General features: G+C 39.1%; 2 protein-coding genes across 5 annotated transcripts in view; one reads left to right on the forward strand and one right to left on the reverse strand.

The window, feature by feature from the left end:
* The window catches only part of thsd7bb (thrombospondin, type I, domain containing 7Bb), a 195,005-nt gene extending 189,336 nt beyond the window's left edge, over positions 1-5,669 (reverse strand). For all 4 annotated transcript variants that reach the window (XR_014536237.1, XM_083557751.1, XM_083557752.1 and 1 more), the window contains exon 1: positions 5,330-5,669. The gene's annotated coding sequence lies outside the window, so the exon portion shown is untranslated. The remainder of the gene's footprint in view (positions 1-5,329) is intronic.
* slc4a10a (solute carrier family 4 member 10a) overlaps positions 1-15,388 on the forward strand; it is a 352,554-nt gene that overhangs the window by 253,914 nt on the left and 83,252 nt on the right. The gene's annotated exons all lie outside the window — the stretch shown is intronic.

Below are 15,388 nucleotides of genomic sequence, written 5' to 3' on the forward strand. Positions count from 1 at the left end.
TCTCATGCAAAAGCTTAGATTTTTTTTTTTCCAGAGCATTCCAAAAACACGGACAAAGCTTTAAATCTTACTGCATCAGAGAAACAGAAAGTTTCAGTATTAGACACAGAGATTGTGGCTGCTCTGGGAGCTATAGACTTTGTGCCGAAGACAAAAATTGCTGTATGAGAAATGACAAAGCAAAATCTGTAACATTTCAATTTGGAAATGGAGAAATGGGGTTAACCATGATCCCTTACTATTAAAATCAGGCCTTTGGATATCTATATTTTTCTGTATGTAAATAAAACCCTCTTAATGCTGGTGAAGGGAAGATCGGATCATTTTAGTTAATTGGTTCTTCGAATCTCTTTCATCAAAACGAACAAACCTTTTTTAAATCATTTAGTTCTTTCGTTCTTTTGATCAGAAATGAAATAAAATGTTCCATGTTCAATAAGCAGATTCCCTTCAACACGCCTACAGACACCAACTTTGATCAATCATTACTTTTTGTATAGCCGCCAACAAGCGACTCGGACCGGAAGAGTCGAGAGATGAACGACTCAGAGATTTCGCGATGATTTGCTCATGCGCATCAATCAATGAATCACTCTTCCAGACGACTCGTTTTTCCGAGTCACTTTAAAGAATTGTTTGAAAAGGAACGAATTCGTTGACGTCAATAACTATTTCCAAACTGAGAAGGAAATCGAATTAACATTAAGCATGTGGAAAATCGAGATAACGATGCAATAAAAACTACGAGTAGCATTCATTTGACGTCAGTACAGGATTCATTCGACTGTACAAATGTCCGTGGCGAAGATTAAAGACCTTCTGCAATCCTACTTATGATGGGGAAATTAATGGAGTAGAAATAAAGATGAAGAACTTTTTTATCTGAGATCTTCATACTGCTTACACAGTCAAAAGGTTTCTAGCTGGGGATTTGCATCCAAACTATAGGGAAGAAAATGACTTCTATGACAACGGATAGATAGATAGATAGATAGATAGATAGATAGATAGATAGATAGATAGATAGATAGATAGATAGATAGATAGACAGACAGACAGACAGACAGACAGACAGACAGACAGACAGACAGACAGACAGACCAAACTAGCTACATGGGTTGTTTTTTTGGTTGCCTTTTTTGCTGAAGGCTTCACGAAGCAGGACGATAAAACAGATGTTATAAGCTGTTATGAAAGGTTATATCAATAATAGGTAGAATTCAATTATTGACCTTAATCCTATTAAATAGATTTAATTAAAACCAACCAAATAAATGACTTTAGTTCGTTAATTACACTTTTGAGGCTGAACAAATCTCCACATATCTCCAAAAATGTTGTAGAACATATTCCCAGAAGAGTGGACGTTTATTTGGAAGGTGATTTGAGGGCTGAATAGGATGTTCAAAATGAACATACAAATCCAAGTGTCCACAAGTGTTTGCCCAGAAAGTGCAGTTTCTTCCACATCCCTACTTTTACTTTACATCACTTATAAAAGTGGGAACTTTAAAAAAAAAATAAAAATGTCAGTAGAAGTGTAAAAAAGGTTTGCGGATTTAAGCAGGGGATTGTTGGTTTTATTCATCACTGCTGTTTTCATAGCATTACTGTACACGCACCCTTGCTGCTGTGTTCCAAAGCGTTAATTAGGAACGTAGGTCTACGTGGTTTGCGTCTAATAAGGTTTTAGAGATCCGTAGCCACAGTTCTTGCATAATTAAAAGTAGCACTGGTACCGAGCGTACGACAATGCGCGAGTGTGTGTGTGTGTGTGTGTGTTTTGGCTTGTGCTCGAGCCCCACGGGCAAGACTTCATAATGAGGCTAATTAGCAGATTAAAAGATATGCTCTAGACAAGCTCTCGTGAATAGCAATGAGAGCGAGCGGTACACGCGGAAACGCACGGCCTGAAACACGCGGAAACGCACGGCCTTTGCTTCTCTTGTTTTCTTCGGAACGCAGGTCATGACAGGCGGTTCACAGACCCAGCATGGATTTCGATACGGTCGCTAATGCCTTTTCTTGACGAAACGGCGAAGAAGAAGCAGGAAAACCATGAGCGTTTGTATGAACACACTTGGATCTAATTAAGATGCTGAATATAATTAGGAAAATGAAGAGAAAACCAATTAAATGGTAGAAAACTCACTCATTAAAAATAAATCATTTTCCCAAAGTAATGAAATTTTGAATAATTATAAGGGTGATCGCTGTGGACGAGTCTGCCGAGTCTGCTGTACAGCCAAAAGTACTGGGACACTTTTCCAGCCACATATCATTCTTCCCCTAAAAATGGACGGATTATAATTTTTTATAATCACCTACATCATGTGACTTTACTATGTGACTATGTTCAAAAAGGCACATACCAATCTTAGAATCAGGCATTGAACTTTGGACTTTGAGTTCAAATTCCAGCTACACCAAGATACAATTTCTGGGCCCCTAAGCAAGGCCCTTAACCCCAGGATGAAATCATTGTAAGTTGCTCTGAATAAGAGCATTCGATAGATAGATAGATAGATAGATAGATAGATAGATAGATAGATAGATAGATAGATAGATAGATAGATAGATAGATAGATAGATAGATAGATAGATAGATAGATAGATAGATAGATAGACACAGACAGACAGACAGACAGACAGACAGACAGACAGACAGACCAGTAGTGTCCACACATATTTGTGTTGGTACATGCAGTGTTTTATACCGATATGTGTTTGTTTTGCCAAATCATTTCTCCTGTTTTCACTGGACGCCGCGTGACCCCTTCTGCCCCCGCTATGAATAATTCATAATCCGATTGCATACATTAAGTCTTTTCCTACACGACTTAAACGCTCGCATTTGGATTCAGCCCTGAAATATGTCCGTAAATGAATCGTTTGTTCACCAACCAGCATTTACAAACACTGTATCTGTAACAGTTTATTGAACCAAATCTAGACAATTAATTAAGCATTAAAAAAAAGTTAATGTTAAAATTTAAATATTTGTATTTTATCAATAATATCAGAACTATCAATCAATCAATGAATAATTCATATGTGCTTTTTGAACATCTAGTTCCACGTTTTGCCCCCATTCGCTGTTATAATAATCTCCATTCTTCTGAAAAGATGTTCCACTAGATTTTAGAGTCGGTTCGGATGCGGTAGCATGAAACCTGTTAGCGAAGTCAAGTATTAATGTAGGTGAGAAGGTGAGGAGACCTGGGGTGCGGTCAGCGTTCACATTCATTCCAAAGGTGTTCAATAGGGTTGAGTTCAGAGCTCTATAGCAGGCCACTCAAGATCTTCCACTGCAACCCATATAAACCATAATGCTGGCTTTGCTCACAGGTGTTCCGGTAAAAAAATTGTCGTGTCCTTCCATCTTTGTAGTAACAGTTTGTGAAAGAAAGACATATGGCTGAAAAAGTCAGGTGTCCCAATACTTTTGCTTATGTGGTACATATGACAAGAACAAATCTCTTTTGCCAATACTCCTGAACAACAATAATGTGAATGGAACAAAAGCTGGATTTCTGAACGTGACTGAAATCATAGCAGGAAAATGCCAAGAATATGAGAATGGGAGCTTTTGAAGGCTCTCAGACCTTCTTCTACGCTAAGCTTTTATTATCGTTCAGACCAGTACGCAGTCTTATCTGTCCATCAGGCAGAGCGGCGGGTCGTAAACACCAAAGCGGGATTTGCGACAGTGATAATTGTGTGTTCGAATGAAATGAAAGCACCGATTTTGATGCTTCTGCACAAATCGCACCATCTAATGCGAAACATTTAAACTATTTAAATCTTTTGACGTTTCGAATTTTACTTCTTTACTCCGGGTATTAAATGCTTTTAAATCCGAATACGGATTTTGCGAATACGAAAGTTTAGCTGTGATGTCGGACGCGTATGACGCTATACGGACCACATTTTTTTGACACCTGAGTAGAAGATTTAATAATAACTACTTCCAATATACTGGGAAGATGTTATACTAGATTTTGGAGTGTGCTTGTGGAGAATGGAGCTCATTACACTACAGGTACTGATGTAAATTAACTGAAGATGCCTGGGGTTCCAATTCATTGTTTAATAGGTTTTAGAGCTCTATATCAAGAGATCTTCCACTTCCAGTTTCATGCTGGAACAAGTTTTGGGTCTCCTAGCTCAAGTGACAGGAAAATTTCACGCAAAGACATCCTATGTACCTCCAACTTTGTGCTACCAGTTTGGAATATGTCTGAAAAAGTCAGAATCCATAGTGGTAGTGTTCCTCATGTGAAAATTCTTCTTGCTGGTTAAACACTTTTTCTACAGTAGGGTTAACGGCATCACCTTTAGATGCGAAAAAGCTCTTTTTATTTGTAGAGTGCAATTAAGAATGGGCATTGTCTCAAAGCAGAATTAGAGATAAAGCAATTTTATAAAATAAAGTTGTATAAAATGATCATAACATCATATAAAAAAAAAGGTTTAGAGCCTATAAGTTTGTTCCTTATAATTCCCTTATTATTGTTGATCCATAATGAGATCCATAAAAAGTTGATCCCTAATGAGCGAGCCAGTGTTGCCTGTTGCAAGGAAACCCCCTCCCCCCCCCACCCCCTGTGATGGCATGAGGAAGAAAGAAACCAGAAGCAGGAACCAGACACAAAAACTCATCCTTTTTAACAAATGTCCATTCATTACAGTTCCATCATTGTTGAGGTGCTGTTTAGTGGAAGGTGCTGAAATGCAGAATTTTTCATGAAACCTGTGGTCCTGAACTGTTCTTCCACTGTTGATGCAGATTACAACGGATTACACTGTTGATATTAATTACAGTCCAAATCCATCCTCAAAAGTTTTTGAGTTGCTTGAGTCACTTCAAACCTGTACACTTCAAACTTGTTGGAAAATTCAACCACGACTCAATTAACAAGGTTTGCATCAAGCAACATGCATCGCATTTGAGCATCTCGAACTCCTGACTCCAGACTCGCACCTTAGACCTCCTACAAATTCTCCTCCTTCCCTGTTCACTTCTCAGAGGCTCATTAATAATTCAGGGAAGTTCCTAAATATGTTTCGAGATGAATAATTATCCTGGTAAATGTCCAGTATCCTGGGAAGTCATTAATTGACGTTGCGGTCTTTTGTTACATAGGAATCAATAAGCATTGTGCAATATGACACTTCTTTTCTGTTCTTCTCACAAAGTTCACGTCAATGCATGTGGTAAAGACCAACAGTATCGTCACAGATACATCAGGAAAGCCTACTGGAAGCATCAGCTTCTCAAAATACACTCACACTCAGACACACATATACACACATCCCACATTCTTACCTGAAGCTTCTGTCTTGCTTTCTGTGTTTTTTTTTTTTTTTTTTTTTTGCTACTTCACGATCCTATGTGAAACGTCTGGAAGAAACAAAGAGCTGCTAGAGACATACAGAGAAAGAAAGAGAGAGGAGGAATTGAATGAATCAGATGGAGATATGAAGAAAAAAAAGAACCAAAATCAGGCTCGCTTGGCTGTAAGGACAAAGTAGTAAAGGATGCGAGGATCCTTGTGGGTGTGTGGGTGTGCGTCAGCGAGAAGATGCCGAGCGTAGTGGCAGCTTCACTACCAAGCCCTCTCTCTCGCTCTCTTCCTTTCTCTCGCGTCTCCTCACTCGCTTTTCTCTCTCTCTCTCACCCTCCCTCTCCCTTCTCTCTTTCTGTCTTCCCCCTTTTTGCACACCCTCCCTGACATCGTTTTGAGTAATATAGCACCATTCACACAGTGCCCTCTGGGCACTTAAGGGGCTACAGGGGCACTTAAGGGCTTTTGTACTCATTGCACATCTTCTTATGATGTGGCGGAAATCTGGTCATCACACCTGCAGCTTGCATGGAAACGAACAAACATGCGGTTGGTTTTTTGGAGATTTGTGTTCATATATTAAAAAATCTATATATTATACTGAATCACAGCAGTGATGGCATGACTGATTTATTGCATTCATCAATTAGCTTAGAAGCAAAAATTATGATCCCCCTGTATCCTTTACTACACAGATACAATTCATAGATTGGGGGGGGGGGGGGGGGAATCTATATTTCTCAAATATAGTTTTATATATATATATATATATATATATATATATATATATATATATATATATATATATATATATATATATATATATATATATATATTAACATAAACTCAAAATTAAGTACCAGAAAATAAATTCTGTCCAAAAATATATAAACATAAGGGAATATTTATATATTATATATATATAATACAAACACATGCATGCATTTCTGTAGTGACCGGTTTTATTAAAAATATAAATAAATATAAAAGAGGTGAAATTAAAACCTTCAACGCAACACACTTTTATTCTCGTCTTGATGCCCGTTCTTTACTGAGATATAAAAAAGTTTTAATAACTAAACTTTTGTTTCACTGATGCGCCAACTCTCGAATCAAGCACCAAAATCCGCCATGGTGCGCACATCCGGCAATTAAAACCGTCCGTGTGGAAACATAGCAAAAGTTCTATTACTTGAAAACATTTAAAAGAGTATTTTTACGAGCTGCACCTTCATACATGAAAATGTAAACTGGTTTATGTGCCTATAAGACATGAATAATTCCTTTGAAAAATGCCCAGTCTTTGTGCTCTATGTTGAGTATGGTTCCACTAATAATAAACATACATTTGCATAAAGCATCCATATGAAAAATGTTAATTTTAGGTACATTTAGAACAGATAAAAACGTGCAATTAAGTTGCAATTAATCACGTCAATTATGCGATTAATCATGAGATATATATATATATATATATATATATATATATATATATATATATATATATATATATATATATATATATACATATCATACAAATACAATATATATATAAAAAATTTTATTTTTTTTTGTTTTGAATGATTGCTAGTAATAAACATTTTTACCCAAAAGCAATTGAATATAAAAAAATATATATAATCCTGAATTTTATAAAAATCGTTGATCGATTTGTTTAATTAATTAAAAAGAAATACGAGTAATACGCTTCTGCGACACACTTTGGTGAATGTCTTTTGTTTTTGAATATACAATAGTATAATGTTATATATATTGAAGGCATGAAGACATGAAAACCTACTCAACCCCCTGTTTCCTTATCGAAAGCTACCCAGGATTGAATAATACAAAATATTCCTTAGTTGAGTAACTGATGTGCAGCATTTTCTGTACGAACCCCTGTGATTGGCCTCCGTCTACAGAAACAACGAGCTTCATAGGGTTATAGGGGTCGTACTACAGCAGTGTTGTTGAGCTGCTTGAATCTAGAACGTGAGGATTCATTATTTATATCGGTGCAGCTCCGACAGTGGTCGAGGCTGTAATTTAAATGAGGACTTTTTGCGTGACGGATTCGCTGCAACATGACATGCAGTGTGACACCCGGCACCCGCCCACCCACCAGTTGCAATCGGGGATAGCAAAGGCCACGGTTTCGCTGAATCGTGCAGTAGAAAGAGGCAAAATGCCCCTTATTTGAATATTAAGCACTTCCGTAAGTCGTTTTGGATTCGTGATGGGTTGAGGTGAGATCACCACTCGAGATCTTCCACTCCAAGCCATGTAATCTTTATGAAGCCGGTTTTGTTATGCTGGAACTGGTTTGGGTTGAAGAGTGAGGGGGAAAATTTCATGCAAATGGATCCGAAGACCCTACAATGGTGTACCTCAAAATTTGCGGTAAAAGTTTGGGGGTATAAAAACGTGTGGCTGGAATTTGGCACAGATTCAGATGCCCCCATACATAGGTTTATCCAGTATTATGACAAACAGAATTACCCTAAGGTGCCACAATGTGCCTTGTGAACATCAAAGTATCGTAGCATTTTCATAAAGTGAATTATATCAAGTATTAAATTTGGACTTTGAGTGTTTCTTGTTTCTGTAATAGACTCAGTGAGGACATGTGTACATTTTATTTTCACTTCGACTCCTATTACAGCCACTAACTCCTGCTCTCGAGAGGAGAAAGTCTCTCATGAGCCATAATGCGCAATACTCGATACCCCATGAAGGCCCTGCCATTCTTCACCGACCATTATCAAGCAGTAGAGGCCACATTAACGCTCTTCTGAGACATACAGAGCTGCATTATTAAAGCCCGAATGCGAGCCCCTCACTTTCTATTGAACCATGTATCACACACATATTACACATCACAGAACGTTATAGGACGTTTCGCTGGAGGGGGAAAAAATGTCGTGTTTTTTCTGTCTCGATGGCATTATAAAAATATCGCATAAGGACTTTTAATTCCAGGCGTCTTTTTTAAAAGTCGAATCGAACGAAACGGCGTTAAAATCCAGCGTGCGGACGCTTATCTGGGCGGGCAGTGATCATTTACCTTCCGTCCAAAAGTCTCCAGTGATAAATGTGATGGCTTTCAAGACTCGCCAAGCAGCAATGACCTTGAAGTGAATAATAGAGGTGTATTTTTTTTTTTTTTTTTTTTCTTTCTATTTGACATTATCATCTCATTTTATCTTACTACACCCAAGGCAGACTGTAATTGGACTATTTTGTATGACCATGAATATTAATTAGAGGCCAGATGTTTCTGTCAGTCGTACGAGGCAGGTTCAGTCATTTTGCGCGGACGTCGGTTGAACTGCATGATGTGTAATTTGTCGCTCGTCATCATAATATTGGCCTGATTTTATTATCAAAATCAGAGAGATTTAAAGTAGGAATAGGAGGATTTTTGTGAGAATTCGGGACAATCTCAATGTTTTCAAAAAACAAATACAAAAGCAGCTGTTCAATCCAGAGGAATATGTTTGAGCTTGTGCAGTTTGCTACAGATGCGGTTTGCGAGCTTTGACTAGTTGCTCTGCGAAGCAAATGAAAATCCCGAAGTGATCGGACGCCTTCTAGAGGGCCTCTGAGTGACCAAGTTAAAATATGATTAATCAACAGCCTTTGAGGATCGTGGATTCGGGGCTGCGGGTAGCCAGTTTTCATAGTTAAGAGCTTCTAACGACCCGACACTGGCCTACATCCCAGGCTTCCAGCACTGTGGCAGGTTAACGGTCACATGACTTCAAAGCTTAGAACATCAGCTGACCACAAGTACAATATACTGCATATTCTATTCACAGTAAAGAGAATGTTTGGTTGGCACGTTGCTTCCGTTCTGTTGCTTCTTTAGGACCACTGGCTTTGGGGCAGTTGCACTTTAGGGCTTTAGTACAGTGGCAGTTTAAGGCTCTGGCTCACTGATCAGATGGTCAGAAGGTTTTCGGTTCAAGCCCCAGCACTACCAAGCTTCCAGAGGTGGGAAGTAACGGAGTACAAATACTTCGTTACTGTACTTAAGTGGATTTTTTTTGGTTTCAGTACTTTACTCCACTATTTATTTTTCAGACAACATTTTACTTTTACTCATTACATTTTTACACAAATATCTGTACTTTTTACTTCTTACATTTTCAAAACCGGCTCGTTACTTTAGTTTTAATCCATTGATTTGGTGAAATATTGTTTTTATTTTCACTGTGCGCCGATTTCAGCCGAAAAACCGATTTCCCTTTACTGCGCGTCTTTTTCAATCCGCTGGTGTATAAAGTCCTGACCCTCACTCACCACAGATGTAGACTAGTTTACGGAGATAAGAATCAGCAGGCAGAAGGCAGTAAAAAGTTTGGGGTTAATGTGGATGAGACAGAGGGAGTCATTGATGAGAACATGACTGAGAACAGACACATTCCTGATCATCATCATCTTTTCTCTGCTTGTGTTCTATATGTGGATCTTCAGCCTGCATACATTCATTAGGTAACAACATTTTTAAATAGTTTTGTATTAATATATATATAAAAATATTTTTAATCAGTAAACTTTTGTTTTATTTCTGCGCCAAGTCTCAAATCAAACACCAAATCCGCCATGTTTTACACAATTCACCCTCTAGGTGGCGTTTTGTGGGTTTTTCCCTCATAATGGCGACACAAACTCAAATTACTGTCTTTATTGATCGTACAGATAAAAACAATACATCATTCAAATCTGTAAAATGTCTATAATTTTATATATATAAGCTTCCTGACTTCACTTGAAGAGGTGCAGTTTCTCCGGTATCACCTGATTAACTGTCTGTGTGGAAACATAGCAAAGGCTCTTAATGATGTCCACACGTCTCTGCACTGATACAGCCTTTATATTTAATCACTGTACATATGCTTACATACATATCACATGCTGTAAATATGATACATGTTTAACACCTCCAAGCTGCCAGTTTTGGGCACCTGAGCAAGCACTTAACTCACTACTGCTCATTTAGTAAATGAGATCATTAGTCGCTCGGGATAAACACTTCCAACAGGAAGTGGCTATATCTCGCTATCTTTGTCTCTCTATTTTCTCGATCTAATTGTCTCTGTGTCTCTTTTAGTAAATGTCTCTGTCTCACTGTATATGTCTCTTTCTTGCTGTCTCTCTATTTGTTTCTCACTCTTTCTAAAGCTGTGTCTGTGTCTCTTTGTCTTTGTCTCTGTCTTTCCTGCTTATTTACATGTCTAACAAAGTTTTGGGTTTTTAAAGTAATGCCATTAGCGATCTATGATGAAAGACTTTCCTGGCTCGATTCTTACCTCTAGTTTCATATTGAACATAAGAAGAAGTTTTTAAAAACAGAACAATAAAAGGTCATTAAAATTGGTTGCTGGTAAATCATGGTATATCAGTGGTGCAGGTGTTGGAGATGTGGTTCTTGTACCTGAGTCACTTCTCATAGACTTCAAGTAACTGAGAGAATGTACAGGAAGGAGAAGTTTTGACCCTCTACCATCATGATCTAAGAGAAAACGGTGGTCTCTTAACTATAGAAAAACCAAGAGTCCAATTAGCAAAGCCTTGTTTGTCACCCCTCTGGTAGTGTAGTGGTTAGTGATGTGGCCTCTGCTATCTGACTCACCCGGTTCAATTCATACCCCTCAGCTTTCCTTTAAATTGTTTCAAAAATTTTATAAAAGAACCAAAAAAGGTCCCAAAAAAGGTCCTAAAAATCAGGTTCTTGCAGGAGATCCTGTGGCTCAATTGGAAGAGCTTTGCCTCTGGGTTGAGAGGTTGCCGGTTCAAACCCCGGCCAGGGCTCAAAGTTAAGAGTGTGGAAGGTTCCGGTGACCATAGTGATGAATTTGTCAGAAATGGCTGCGTGGAAGGTCAGATGTGGACGGTTTCAGAGGGCATATCCTGAACCAGGGGGGCAATATTCAGGCGTCTGCCCCCCTGGCATCTGAGAAGCTGAAAACAGGGGGTTATGAAGCAAAAACATCCAAAAAAGTTTCAACATAGGCTCCAGACAAAAATTTCTAACTTTTATCCCTTCTCTCCCACCTAAATGCAAAAATCTTTTGTCTTTTCTGAAGCTGTAACCCAGCAGGTCTTCACAGCCTTTATTCACAGTCACCCACTCCATTATTCACCACTAACTTCCACACAACTTACCCAGTGTGGGGACAAGCCAGATTTGAACCAGCAACCTCTGAATTCAGAGGCAAGGCTTTTACCACAAAGCCATCAAGTCCCACAACTCACCTTCTTTTTTTGGGGGGTTTATCCTTCGTTTCATGCTTCAAAGCAAGAAATTCAGACCAAAAAGAAACACAGAAGCAGGATTCAAACCCTGAACCCCACCAACAGCAAAATACCAGTCTTAACCCACTGAACCATCAGGAAGGCAGGAATGCCAATTGTTTAGAGCAGGTCTATTTTTTTTTTCAAACAATCAACACAAGAATATAATGCTAAAGACAGACTTAGGAAGCAAACCCATATTGTGACTAGCAGGGACAATGCAGGATTTGAACCCTGATTCACGCCAGGCATTAACCCACTGAACCACCAGGAAGGACAAGCTTGTTTAGAGCAGGTCTATCTTTCTTTTTACCCATCAAAACAAGAATATGAAGATGTAGGAATCAGGAATTTAACCTACCTCATGACTAGCAGACAGAAAGCCAGGTTTGAACCCTGACCACCAACATTAGCAAAGTACCAGCCTTAACCCACTAAGCCATCAGGAAAAAACAGGATGGGAAGCTTGATTATAGCAGGTCTATCTTTCTTTTTAAACCATCAACACAAGAATTTAACGCTAAAGAAAGATGTAGGAAGCGAATACAGATGTAAGTAGCACAAGTTGAACCCACATTGTAAATAGCAGGGTTCGAACCCTGATCCCACCACCAGCGAGACACCAGCGTTAACCCATTGAACCATTAGTGAGGACAGGCTAGGAAGCTTGTTTAGAGCAGGTCTATCTTTCTTTTCAACCCATTAAAAACAAAAATATATCGCTAAAGAAAAATGTAGGAAGTGAATCCTGATCGTGACTGGCAGGCAGAAAGCAGGATTCGAACCCTGAACCCCACCAAAAGCACGACACCTGATTTAACCCACTGGACCATCAGAGAAGACAGGCCAGGAAGTTTGTCTAGAGCAGGTCTATCTACCTTTAAACCATCAACACAAGAATAAAGAAAGATTTAGGAAGCAGGAACATAACCGACATCGCAACTAGCAGGATTCAAACCCTGATCCTTACCATCGGGGAGGCACCAGCCTTAATCCGATGAACCATGGAAGAGATCAGACTGGGATGCGTGTTTAGATTAGGCACAAGCCTTAAACCACTGAGCGACCGCTGCTGAAAAGCATGTGTGCTTTTTGGAGGGTTCATACTTTGTTTCATGTAAGAAAGAAGGCATGTAGGACCGGCTTTGAAACCTTATCACCAGCGTGGACTATATTAAGGACCATATTCAGGCACAAGCCTTAACCCAGTGAGCTACCACAGAAGTGCTTTTTTTCTTTTTTTTTTTTTTTTTTTGGTGGGGTTATCTTTCATTACAGACCAGGAAATCAAAAAAATAATCCAAAACAGAATTGAAATGTTTTCAGAGTGTTTTATTTACCAACACAGCAACGAGGAATCAAACTCTCAAACTCATCCTCGTGGAGACCCTGACATTAACCCACTAGGCTATCACATCCATCCATCTATCCATCCATCTATCTATCTATCTATCTATCTATCTATCTATCTATCTATCTATCTATCTATCTATCTATCTATCTATCTATCTATCTATCTATCTATCTATCTATCTATCTATCTATCTATCTATCTATAATATGATGTGAGGTCCAGTTAACAGCTAAAACAGGTGGAAGTAATAACTACTTTTTACTTAAGTACATGTCTGAGCCAAAACTTCTTTACTTTCACTTGAGTAAAAAAGTATAATCAGTACTTCAACTTTTACCCGAGTATTTTAAAACATGAGGATCTGTACTTCTACTTAAGTAAAGGATGTGTGTACTTTTGCCACCTCTTCAAGCTTCCACTGTTGAGCCCTTCACCGAATTTAAGAAAGCTGGGATCCCAGGAACACTGATTTTATTTAGGAATGAACAATGCATAATAAACGTTTATAGGATTACTGTTTTATCGGATGCAAGAACCCGAAGAAATCCAACAACAAACATCTAAAGAACATGAAAAATCTGAAAGCTTCTGCCGCGCCACAATAATGTGCAATGATTATTACATTTGTCTATTTGTACTGGTGTTATTTTACTTCTGCTCAAATTACTGAATAATTCTAAACCTTTTAATATCTACCTTATCTAGTGTTATTTTGAAGGCCCTTCAGACCTTATCTAGTGTTATTTTGAAGGCCCTTCAGACCTTATCTAGTGTTATTTTGAAGGCCCTTCAGACATTCAAGCTTGTTGTCCTGCTGAGTTGTGTATGACACTGCCATCCTGTGGTTGTAAATGTAGTGCGCAAACTAATTCGATTTTTATTTAAATTTCGAGCTCATTGTTGTCCTATTTCTGATATTTAAGGTAGTTCCAATCTTATATTTCTCATGTATATTTCTCTAAACCGGTTTTAGAGATACAAATGAGATCATACGTTCGCATACATTTTGCAGAAAATTTGAAAAATTAAAAAATAGTGCAACAATCATGCAACAAATTATTTAGTCGTTGAGTTGCCCCTAGAGTGCCCCCTGGTGGCGTGATGACAGCACTCCCAGTTGCATATGACGACGCACAATATAAAACCATAAAATAATGTGGTCTTTTAGCACTTTATTCTACTGTTTTCAGTACACATTTACATATGTAAAGGCTTTTACCTCATATGTTACAAACTAAAATGATTAAAGAGCCACTACACTAAAGCCAGTTCCAAAAAGCCAATGCCAAAACTATAGTGGCACTGCCCCAAAGCCCCATTGCCCCATTGCCACTACCCTAAAGTCACTGCCCCAGAGCCACCACTCTGAATCCACTGCCCCACTGCCACTGCCTCAAAGCCACTACCTGAGGCTTTTTCCCCCAAAGTGCAACCAATGGCCCAAAGAAAGAGACGGAAGAAAGAGCCATTACTCCAGTGCCACTGTCCCAGAGCCACTTCCCCAAAGCCCAGTGCCACACAGCCATTGATCCAAAGCCAGTGCCCCAAATGCCACTGCCTCAAAGCGAATGCAAATACCCCAGAGCCACTATCCTAAAGTCATTCCTCCAAATCATACTACCCCGAAGCCATTACTCCAGTGCCTCCCCAAACCCCAATGCCTCAAAGCCAATTCCCCTTCCAATGCCCTTGCCTTAAGAAACTGCATTAAAAGGAGTAGCACAGTGGTTAAGATGTTAACTCTCTGATAAGAAGGTTGTGAGATCAATCCAACCACTAAGCACTTGTGCAACTGTTGGGTTTAAACCAGTCAGTAGTTAGATAATTATAAGCAGTACAACCCAGGCAACACTAGACATTTTATTTTCCATGTTTGTAAAGTCCAGTCCTTGATATTGTGATTTGTGGTGAGAGTAGAGAGCAGGTTGAGAAGAGCCTGGAGAGGTGGAGATATGCGCTGGAGAGAAGGGGAATGAAAGTCAGTAGGAGTAAGGCAGAGTACATGTGTGTGAATGAGAGGGAGGGCAGTGGAGTGATGCGGTTGCAGGGTGAAGAGGTGGAGAAGGTGGAGGAGTTCAGGTACCTGGGGTCAACAGTGCAAAGTAATGGAGAGTGTGTTAGAGAAGTAAAGAAAATAGTGCAGGCAGGGTGGAGTGGGTGGAGAAGAGTGACAGGAGTGATTTGTGATAGTAGGGTATCTGCAAGAATGAAAGGGAAAGTTTATAGGACTGTGGTGAGACCTGCGATGTTGTATGGATTAGAGACAGTGGCATTGAGTAAAAGATAGGAGGTGGAGCTGGAGGTAGCAGAGCTGAAGATGTTGAGATTTTCGTTGGGAGTGACGAGGATGGACAAGATTAGAAATGAGTTTATTAGAGGGACAGCACAT

The sequence above is a fragment of the Silurus aristotelis genome, assembly GCF_946808225.1.
Source record: "Silurus aristotelis genome assembly, chromosome: 13".
In the NCBI taxonomy this organism is placed as follows: domain Eukaryota; kingdom Metazoa; phylum Chordata; class Actinopteri; order Siluriformes; family Siluridae; genus Silurus; species Silurus aristotelis.